We start from the raw sequence: 12,083 nt of genomic DNA, 5'->3' as shown, positions 1-12,083 counted from the left end.
TGTAACTGTCTTCTGGTGAATTCTAGTCCAAAGCTTGTGGTAAAGCTGTTGGTAAGGAATGTTTTACACCTAGGCTACCAAATATATATTAAATTTTAACAAGTGAATGCTAGTTCAACCTATTTTTGCAATCTGTATTTTTTAATAGATTAAAAAAATTTGAGGAACTGTGCTGGTTTCAGCTGTAACAGTTATTTTTGTCTGTCCTAGTAGCTGGTGAAGTGCTGTGTTTTGGCTTTAATCTGAGAACGATGCTGATAATACATCTATGTTTTAGTTGTTGCAAGTACCACTTACCCTGATCAAGGACAATTCAGTCTCATGCTCTGCCGGTGAAAAGGGGCACAAGAAGCCTGGAGGAAGCAGAGACAGGACACCTGGCCCAAACTAGCCAAGGGGTGTTCCATACCACAGCATGCCATGCCCAGTATAGAAACTGAGGGGAGTTACCTGGAAGGGATCAATTGCTGCTTGGGTTGGGCTGGGTATCAGTCAGTGGGCACTGAGCAATTGTATTGTGCATCACTGCTACTTATTAATTTTGTTTGCTTGTTCGTTTCTTTTCCCTTTTTAGTTTTATATTATCTCCCCTTGTTATTTCCCTTATCATTATTATTATTAGTAGTAATAGTAGCTTTATATTGTACTTCAGTATTTCAGATTTCTTATCTCAATCTGTGGAGTTTACATTCCTTTGATTCTTCTCCCCATCCTACCTGGGGATAGGGGGAAGATTGTGAGAGTGAATGAATGGCTGCATGGTGCTGAGTTACTGACTGGATCTAAATCATGACAGCAGCCTTCTCAGTTATGTGCATGGAACTAATAAAACTGCATGATGGTTTGAGATATTTATAGTTGGGTTCAGACTGTAGTAGATTGGCTGAACTCATTGGCAAATTGCTAGCACAATAGTTTTCTGGCTACAGCAGCATAACCAGCATGCCCATCCTTAACTGTCAAACCCTTAAAGATGTTTAAGACTATCTTCAACTGATGTAAAAGTAACTATCCTAGATTATCCAGCACTTACAGATCTTGCCTTAGGACTGAAAGGGTGACTAGACAAACTCTTATTAGGCTATCTGACCTTATGATATCCTTAGGCTAGTTAACACTCTCATCAGATTCTCTATTTTGCTAATAACTATAACTAATTATTATAGCGTAATCCAGTGGTGAAGGTGTAGCTTGATGTGCTACTTGAGAAGAAACTGTCCAGCATTTGGAAAAACAGCTTAAAGTTTACCAATAAATAGTTTCTCAATTCTGACACACTATGGGTAATCTGTTGTGTTACAGAAAAAATACTTCCAACTGTATGAATCTTTCTGATAGTTAAAAGGATGATGATTTGTTTACTTGTTTTTTCTAAATCAGGAAATGCAGAAGACTATTTTAGCTTCATCTGTTTTTTAACCTATTTAGGGAGGAGTTTAAGTTAAACAGAGGAACTGGATGAGGCAGACATAGCTTTGCTTGCTGTTACACACTTGACCTAAAATATAGGACGTCAACTTGTGTAAAAGCCTGTGTTATCAGGTATTGTAAGTTTGATCCAGAAAGTCTCTTCTGCTCTGTTGGGCATACTTTCCCCATTACTTCCCAGTGCTAAGACTCCGTACGTTTTATACTACATGTTTTATGCTACATGCTTTACATCTGTACTATCATGAAGACAGCAGAGCACTGTTATAAGATTTTTAAGAGAAAACAGTGATAGAGTCAAGAAGTTCCCTGGCTGTATCAGGAGCAGTGAGATGACCCGAGCATCAGAACCGCCTCTTGTCCGAAAAAGAAAAGTACTGATCCAGCTCTATTGTAGGAATATAGTGCATGTGAAATATTTAATGCAACAGATTATGAGAACACCTATGATACATATGCTGTTGATTAGGCCTGAAAGCAGTAACTGAGTTTTTAAGGTGACCTTTCTCAGCAAATTGATTTGCAGCTCATTTAGCCAGATATCTAGTATCTAATTCATTTGGCTTTCAGTCACTTTCTAATGAGTCTGCTCTTCTTTAGAAGTAACAGTGTAATTTAGAATTAGTTAATAGGCACAATGATATTACCTTAGTTTGGAAACATTGTAAAGTAGATGGCCAGTCATCATTAATTCATGTGTTTTTCACTGTAACATTAATCATGATAAATTAATTCACTTTACAGTTATATGTGATATGTAATTTAATTTACAAGAGTTGCTCAGTAATTTTGCAATTAAAATGCCATTATCTTAAAATGTTACCTAGTATTTAATCTCTACTTTTTAAAATATTTTTGCATAAATGTAGAGAGATCAGCAAAATTCTTAGTTTAAAAGGCCATATAAGCAGAAGCACTTGTGCTAGGGAATGCTAATTAGGTTCTAAGAGCAGCATCCAGGGAAACACTTTCACAAAGACAACTCAGTAGTCATGCAAGTATAAAAACATTTAAGAAAACTATTCCACCAATAATGCTCATCTAATGCAGCATTAGCATATGTTTTCCATCATCCAGTCCTGCTATTCTGGGATGCAGAAGGAAGGTGGGAACAACATACAACTGAAGATGTACTAAAAACATTTATTGCAAAATATTTCAGTTAATATTAAGTTAAATATGAAGCTTTTGATTAATTCTATGTGGTTAAAGTCCTGTCTGCATTCATTTTTACCAACCTACCATTTCATCTTAACAAAAAAAAATTACTAACACAACTTAAAACATGATCTAATGAATATCCTATATACTAACAGAGTCTGGGTGGGACATTTTTCTTATTTGCTTTCATACATTTATTCTTCATGGGTCTTACCTCTAGCCACCTAAGTTTACAACAGGAGTAATGGAATAAGAACCAAGAGAACTGTGGAAGTAATATACACTCAGACAATTCACATACTAATACTTATGCATTGTATACCTGTGTAATTTGGTTATCTTCACATTTAGATATAAGACATCTTAAGGAACACAGAATTGTGACATGATAAGAAGGAATTTAGCACAACTGATTTTATAACAAGGAAAAGATAGGGGTTTTGATTTTTGTGATGTTGTACTCTGCATCGAACAACAAAGAAAACATGGAAAGCAACTTGTTCACTGATGAAATAAGAGACAAGACTGAGACAGCCAGTAAGACCGGTATTTCCTAATTTCCTGGTGACAGCTATTGCTATTAGCACCCCAACAGAACTTATTTTCTCTCCCTAAGGGCTGCAGTTTCTTTTTATAAAACATGTAATATGATGGACTCATAAATGCCTATGCATAAATGACAGAAAGAAATGCTGTACCTCCTCAGCTGTCCAAGGAATATTAACATGTCTTTAGCCTACATTAGTCTCAGCAGAAAACTTAGTTCTGTGCCTCATAAAAAAAAAATTCCTCCATATACAAAAGACTCAAACATCTGGTTTGTAAGCAGAATCTGCTTAAAATTAGTAATTCACTTTAAACTGTGATTGTGTATAGTTCTATACTGATAGTACTATCACTGTTTATGAATTTTGAGTAGGTGATTATCAAAAACTATAATGGATGAACAACTGGGGTGGAGAAAAGAAGACAGAACAGTCCTCCTTGGATTGTTCCCTATGGGAACAGATAAGGTCCCTGTTTGAAAAGCAGGTAAGAAGATGGTATCACCAAAGTCTAATGCATGACTAAGTAGCAAAATATTTCTACCCTAAGCCTTTATAATCTACTTTTTAGAGAGATAAAAGAACACAGTATCATCCAAATACAAGGCATAAGTATTCAAAAATCCCTCTGGGCTCAGGTGACTTTTCCATTCTTTTCCAGGAGAAACGTTAATAGGAATTCCGGTGGTCTTGAGGTGTTATTGTAACTGTCTATATAGACATTTTTCACCTTCTATGATTATGGTAAAATACCTCATCTGCAAGATTTTCTCCTGTCCCACTACTGCAGTTTGTTATTATAAATCAGTAAAGGATGGTGGGTTTTTTTCCAAGAATGTCCCTTAGTGTAAAAACAGGTGCTCATGGATCTCAGTATCTGTATGCAAATCAGCCTGGAGACATGAAATCCTTAAATACATAGATGCCATCTTGATATAATATTTCTTCACCAGGTCCTATTGAATTCAACAGAAAAACTAATGATGTGTATCTCATAGTATTTATTTTATTATCTAACTCATTTAAACTCATTTCACTCACTCATAAAGAATGAATAAGGTGTAGAATATAGCACTGGAGGTACCCAAAGAGAAGTCAGTAGCTGGACTTGAACCAAAGTTTCTGTAGCAGAGCATTTGGTTTCTTCACCTTAAATTTCTGAATAAAGTCTCTCCCACCTTGCATAATGAAAATAACAATATGACAAGAGGGCATTGCAAACAAAAGCATAACACGATCGAGCATCTGGAAGTTGTCAGTGCACAAGACTCAGGCTTAAGAAACATTTTATTTGTAGAGAACATTGTAGAACTTATAATTTCAAAGGCGAAGTGTCTAACCTTAAGTTTGTTTTCTTTTTAACTGAAGATCCATGTTTATTAAAAAATATGTGCTCTGTGGCTGATCAGAGCTGTCAGGCTGTATGGCAGGAATTATTTCTAGGAACTCTTATAGTTTGCATTATTTAAAGATCTGCCTAAGTTATTGTATTGCACCCTTTCCTCTTTAAAATATACGGAAAGTAGAATTTATTTCTTCACTGTTAATATGTTCTCAATCTGGTTCTGTAATTTGCTGTCCAGAACTATTCTAATCCTGAACAAATATTTTCTTTAACATCCAGATTTCTATACTTACTAATTATCATAGCAGATACATATTTGTAAGGTGTTTTTTTCTTTTCTTGTTTCAGAGATTAGGCATTTTTAAACATGAAAGTTCTGGCATATCAGGGCAAGGGAACAGTGAGGGTGCATCTTTCACTCTTTCAGAACTCTATCATAAGTAGCAGAAGTTAAAGGCATTTTGATCTCAAGAACAAATATATAAAGTTAAAATAGTAGTGTAGTTTACTAGAACTGCAGTAAAATATAATTTCATTTTGCATTATTTATCTCTTTGTGATACTCTAAATTCTCAAGAAGCTGACTAATCTATTGCGAGAAATGCAAGTTCAAAACAGGGTAGTATTTTAGTCATTCTTGATTTAAATGCTTAATTGAAATATAAAACAAACACACACGCATAAAAAGGCAAAACAAAACAAACCCAGTTCTTAACCTCCTGCTGAATTATATTGAAATGTCATGGTAGAAAAGATAACCCAGTACTCTACCTTTCTGTTAAATTTGAGGTTGTGGCGGTGTTTCTTTTTTTTTTTTTTTTTTTCATTGACTGGAAAAAAACATGTAATTTCAATACTGCAAAAAAAAAAAAGTTTGCATTTCAAAATCTATAATGGGAATCAGACAGTTTCTCTAATGAAAAGGAGTAATTCTAAAGGCAGAGAAGTTAACTGTCTTGTAATTAGGGCATTCACTTGAAAATTGAGACAGCCAGATTCAGGTCTCTATTGTATTATCCTGATCGGGGACTTCAATCCAGATCAGTGTCCTAAATAGAACACTCTGTTGCTTTGCATCATAACTCTTTCTTCCCCAGAATGAGTATGGTTCCTACTTCAGAGAGAATGGGGGGTGATGGTAGCAGAGAACCTGTCTAGATCCAATATGACCTCTGTGTGGAACGTATCTTGATTGGTGACCCTTTTTTCTGCTTCCCAGAAAAAAGCTCTTTAGCACCTTTTAAATATGAGCCCTGCAGAGTTACAGCTTTTAGGACAGAAGAAATATGTTAAGCAATAGTCAATTTTTAGGCCAAATGAGATATAAAGGTCACAAAGAATGAAAAATTCTAAAGTTGCTTCTATCTAAATAAAGAACTGAATTGAGTACAGCCAAATGACACAGTTGGCAGTGCAGGTGCATTAAGGTATCTCACCAGGAATCACCTTGAAAATATTCATTTTGACTCTTATGGATGGCCTAATTAGACTTATTTTGGACTAAACACATCAGAATAACTCTTAAAAGTCAAATTTTTCTATTTAACTGCAATTGCATCCTGCAAGATTACCTCAACCTGATGGTGGCATCATTTCATATTAGAGCAAAGACAAGGCTGTGCACAGCACCTTGGTTCCTTGTTCAGGGAAGTTTCAAGGATATATATATATTGGTTTTTGTGTGACTGTCCTTACTGCTGGCTTAAAGAGGTAGATTTTGTAACTATTACAAAGCAGAAAAACCACAAAGGTGTGCAAAAGAGATTATAGCTCCTGTGTGATTTTAAGCACTTCTTGTTTCTTTCATTTGTCTGCTAAAGTGACGCAATGCCCAAGAGTGTTTGGCATAATCAGGTTCGTTCTTGAACTTCCTGAAATCGAATGTGATTTTGCCAGGGAGATTGACTTGATAATGCTAAAACACATTCACAGATTCTGCAGACGTAAAAGGAAGATTGATCATCATGTGAATGACTAATCCAGAGATCCCTTCTATTACAAAAATCTTTTTTAAGTAACCACATGTACTGAAATGTAGAAAATAAACACCAGATCTGGCTATATATTAAAAGAGAAAATTCATTTTCTAGAGCAAGTAGTAGATTTTGTAGGGATTTTTTTTCGTAGTTGAAATGATTCACCAGTCAAATAATGGTAAAAATTACTTTGCTTTGATTCATGTAGTTGGTGTTTCAAACAAGAACTGAACTTCCATTAAATTTTGAAGGAAACTCTGGACTATTCTTTAACCAGGCAATGGCTGAGATGTTAAAAATATTAAGAAAACATATTTAATTTTCTACATTATTTGCCACTATTCGAAGAACCGATAATGACTATGTTACTTGCATTATGGCATAGAGAGATAATGAATAGGACTCTAAATATCAGTGACACTCTTAAACAGGTTATTATAAAAATTCAAGCACCACAAAAAACAGTTTGCAGCCTACCCTACACTTTTTTTTTTAATGATTCATAAATATAAAAGCCTTACTGATAAGAATGGAATAAATCCCACTTATTTAATATACAGTAGATTTTTAAACATAACTGCATGTAAATAATAAATATCAACAATAAACCAGAATTGTAGCACCTGGCACAAAAGCAATTATTTTGAAGGTATTCTAGATCAGGGGGTTAAACTAGATGACGTCAAAAAAGTAGTATGATCCTCTGATTCAACCAGATACTCTCACTAAGAAGTGATATTTACATTCTTTTCTGTCAGAGAAACCCTGTTATGCAGACCTCCTCTCTAACTAGGCTCCTCAGCCAATCTTTGAAGCACCAGCCTCCTAATCATATGCACATCTCTTGAACCAGTCGTTATGTTGCTTCAGTAAATGTTGTGAGACTGAACAGAAATCAGACTCTACCGTCATCTCAAAGATTGGTATGAGAAGCTGAGATGTGATTCCACCCTGACAAACATTTCCAGGAGGATCCAGTTACTTAAAAAATAAAATGGTGCTAAAGGAGGCCCTGATGAGTACAAAGCTTCCTCTCTTTGTGAGGAGAATGCAGAGAGAGCAGAGAGCAGAGTCATACTGTGATGTGCTCTTTGTGAACTCTGCACCAGCTAGAACATTTATTTTTGCATGGTGATTTCATTCCTAGGTGCAGCATGTAATCATGCCTGCAGGTCACAGAGGTGTGCATCGCTGTGGACAGGCTTAAATCTAATGTGACAAGATAGAGCACCCTTCCAAACACAGTGGGAAATAAGTGCGTTTTGGATCTCTGCCTATTTCAGTGTCCAAAAGCAACAGTAACTCTCAAAGCAGCAGAAATTCAGTAAAATAGAGAGTCTGCCAACTGTCTCTATCATCTAAAGGCATATGTGTTCAGTGGAGAATGAAATCTCAAGGTTATGAATTTTTAAGTCTTTCCTTTTTGCCCACATCAACCTTCTGTTCACTGTTGAAAAGGTTCATCCTCACTCACTTGCTGATCTCTTATAAGACCTTGAACTGAGAAATATTATTTAGAGAAATTTGAGAGCAACATTGAGGTCATTAGTACCAGACATTGGCCGCATATTTTTGGTGGTAATCTCCTTCGGCAGTATCACTGGACTTTCTAACGAGAAGAAGGACAGGTCTGAATGTGAAAGCAGAGTTTTTGGAAGATCATGTTTTAATATGACAGAAAGTGTTTGAATGAGTCTTAGCAAGCTTCTGAATTCTTAATATCTCTCAGAGAGCAAAGTATTCCTAGACTGAAAGGGTTTAAGCATTGTCTATCATCATTCAGCTTTGCATCTGTTGTCCTGGATCTCCACAATTGCCTGAAACTCAGCAAGGAAGGGCAGATAACACTATTGAGATGTAGTTAGTGTCTGCCAGCTGTCCAATTAGCTTTTCTAAAGCATACTGTTTCCAAATTATTTCTCCCTCATTTTCATCTCAGATCTAATATTTGCAATTTCGTGCCCTGTTTTCAACAGTAATCTCTGGTTCCTTTTGCAGCTATCTCCCAGTGATCCATGAAATCCCACAGCTTGTTTTCAGACAGTTTTGCTTTTCTCTATTTCCCATTCCGGAAAGAAGACAAGATTTGAGATCTTGTGCTTTTGCCCCAGCTTCATTCACATATCTTTCTGAGCACCCCAGGCTTCCATTTTCCCCAGCTTCTCATTGCTTCACTCTTCTCCAAGAAGGACTGGCCATTCTCCCCAGCTCACACACCTCATGTCCCTGCTACCTGCACACTTCTCACCTCTTCACCACCTCCCAGACTGCCTGAGACCTTGCTTCCTTTCTGATTTCCCTCCAGCTTTCCCAAGATGGCACCATGGGAAGGAAAGGACCACTTTTCAGGTATGATCTGTCAGCAGCACCCCACACTGTATCTAGTCTCTTATTGCTTTCCTTGGAACCCATATCTGGCTTCCCACACAAAGCACTAGTCTCAAGGTAGCCTCCAGCAGTCAGCAAGACTTCCTCTGCTTCTAACTTACAGGACAGATGGTGGGCCTCTTCAGCTAGAAACATTTTCTTTTTTTGTGCTGTGTCTCAGTTGGTCAGTATCTATTTCAGCGTCATGGATTGAATGTGATCCAGAAGCCACACACTGAACAAGCCAGATTTAAATATTGTTTGCAGGGAAAAATGTATTCTAAAGAACTCTGCCCCACTTAAGTGAAATAAGTTTCCTGAAGGGGAATCTAGGGGAAATAAAAAAAACAGTTTATATTGTTGAGATTCAAGGATAGCTATGACTTAAGTTATTTTTCCCTTTTGAAATAAGACTGACCACCACTGATGCTGGAGTAGACTACACTTGGAAAAAAAGGGGAAACAGATTCTTAATACAGCTCTTAATGAATGCTAACTAGTGACAAAACCATGAACCCATACTTGATGAATCAGAAAAAAAAAAAAGGATTATTTTTATGAAAATGAAAATGAAAAAAAGCAATTTTCTGTGAAAGGTGCAAATTTAGCAAAATCAGTTACTGAGCTGCATAATGTTAATGGAGCTGAACACCTGAATTTTCACGTATACATTTCAGATCTCTGTTTTTTATGCAGTATGTAAAGAGTAAATACAGCTAAAGAAGAGGCAGAGTATCAAGCTAATGCAGAAAAATGCCTGTTCTCCCTCATCGCCATCAAATTGTCTTTTATAAAGTTTTTAAGGTATACTTTCACTGCTTTTAAAAAATAACTCCATGACCTGCTATGGCTGTGCAAGTCATGGCCAAACACTGCCCTGTCCCTGCTGTGATGCATCAGGATCAGTGGAAGAAATAATACATCTTAGTGAGGGACGGAGAAATGCTTTGAAAGTGCTGATTCAGCCCTGGGGACATAAGGTCAATACAATGGTGGTGGGTGGCAGTCAATAAAAGACTTAGCTAAGCTACTTTTTCTAAAGCTTGAGTTTATAGTGACAAGGGGACCCTTGCCAGGCTTACCCTTCTTGTGTCATAACAAACACAAATGGATATAAATGTTCAACATATAAAGACTGTCACAGGGAAAAAAGTAGGTATATTCCCCCTGTAAACTTAAAATCCATAACTACTTTATGGCAAGCACATTTGAAATTTCATGAACAGAAGCAATGATTGATGTACAGAGCACCTAAAAGGGTCTAGAATTGCTGTACAAGTAATGGATGCTAAATAGAAGGATTTAAAGTTGTTCTAGAAACCAAGGAACAAGGAAGGACAGATTAAAATGCTAAATATTTTGATCAGGTCTGTGTGCTGCTTCTTGGGGTATTGACCTTATTCAGCCAAGGGGTGTCCTAGGAAAGAAACCACAGTTTCAGTTCCCATCAACTCCTTTCTTGGAACCGCAAGCTTGACCTTTGTAAAGTAAAGGACAGTAAAGAAAAAAGGAAAATCATTGTAAAGCCTCAGCTTTCCTGAAAACTTCATAGAATAAGATTGATTGCCAGCTAAAATTTGTAATCTAGTCCAAGAATATTCTGATGAACATGGGACATGAGCTTCTATTTCCCTCCAAGTACAAAAGGTTGTAGTTTCACATAGACCACAAACAAACAAAAAAAACCAATCAAACAAACTAGGCAGTTATATAAAGAGGTTGATGCAAACTAGTCAGGAGTTCCTTACACATTTTTCTCCAGCCACCACTTATATTTTGCATATGTCTTTTCATTCCCTTGTCACATTTTCATTCCCTATACTTAAGAAACCTGAACCAATGTCTGGATGGTCATTTTAATGTTTGGGTCATTGGAGGCTGACTGAAGTTCTTACTCCCAAGTGTGACTGCAGCTGGGCCTAGGAGACGTGGGGAAGGATTAAACTAAAAAGTTAAAATTCTCTTGCCTTTTCTGTGTGTGAATGAAGTCAATGGGCTACTCTCACACCACCTTCAGTATACAGCATGATCAGACCCCAATCTTTTGGATTAAATGTGCAAGGAACAGGAGCAAAGCAACATCAATATCAAATGAATATGTGTCAATACCAGCAATGTGCAAGCAATTCTATTCAATTCACAGAAATGGATGGGAGAAAAGGAAAGGGGAGAAAAATTGTATTGTGCTACTTTCTTCTCCCAGTTCTTGGATAGGCAGCAGTATGTCTGCTGAGGTGTTATCATACCATCCCCAAAACTTAAGATCTTAGTGGGCTACAGCAATAGCAGGGATTTCCTAGATATCTCTGCTCACTGGCAAAATTGCTGAGAGGCATCTTCAGCTATGGAAAAAGGTGTGTTTTCAGCCAGATGTGGGGCTGGGAAAGGTGCAAAGCTGTCTGAAGGGCACAAAATGATTGATGTGGGTCTGGGAAGCATATAATTAGTTGATGTTGCTATACTAAGAATGAATAACAAATTGCTGTAATTCTGGAGGGACACAGATTAATTAATTGGGGCTTAGGGAGAAACTGGTGATCTTAGTACCACTGGGCAATATTTTATGCAAATATGTGTAATGTTATGCAAATTAAAAATCCACTGGGCTTTTTGTGCCATAAGATATTGGCAGAGATGTGCCTGCACTTTAAAACAAATTCCCTCTGGAGCTACAGCCTAGAATTGGGTGAAGAAAGTAAAAGTTACATACTTTCAAACATTCTACTGTTTGCAAAATTGCATGTTAAAAATACTTTTTAGTCAGATACATACAAAAACATCTTGTTTTCCACATACGCTTTTATAAACATGTAATGGGCTACATATAATTAACTCTAAAAAACACGGTAATGAAACTTTTCAAATTATTCTAAGACCTCTGTGTGGCTGAGCTCTCATCCACCAAGATGTGCTGCTTGGGAAGAGAAATTACAGGATGCCCATGAGGGGAACAGCATTTCAGGGTAATGTGAAAGGACTGTAATTGCTACACTCTGATATAAGAGAGAGAGAAAGAATCCTGGCTGCAGCTACTAAAATAAGGAACTGAAATATGAGGGCAGTAAAACCCTAATCTTTTCTGACCTGGTATTGGCCCAGACACACAATAAAGAACCATCAGGGATTAATCATTTGAGGAAACAATCAGAGAAGAGTTATCGTATCCTCTGCTAAATTTTGCAAGACCTCTAAAGAGAAGAAGATTTGGGAATGTGGTGAACGTGTGATTATCATTTGACATACTGGGGTAATTTAAAGTAG

The 12,083-nt window shown here is 36.8% G+C and overlaps 1 protein-coding gene across 6 annotated transcripts in view; it reads right to left on the bottom strand.

The window, feature by feature from the left end:
• The window catches only part of RALYL (RALY RNA binding protein like), a 409,831-nt gene that overhangs the window by 182,466 nt on the left and 215,282 nt on the right, over positions 1 to 12,083 (bottom strand). The gene's annotated exons all lie outside the window — the stretch shown is intronic.

This window comes from Neopsephotus bourkii, unplaced genomic scaffold (genome assembly GCF_033783945.1).
Source record: "Neopsephotus bourkii isolate Nb327-2 ecotype Australia unplaced genomic scaffold, CSIRO-AGI_Nbou_v1 NB_1820, whole genome shotgun sequence".
Taxonomy (NCBI): domain Eukaryota; kingdom Metazoa; phylum Chordata; class Aves; order Psittaciformes; family Psittacidae; genus Neopsephotus; species Neopsephotus bourkii.
This window is presented reverse-complemented; position numbering and strand designations above follow the sequence as displayed.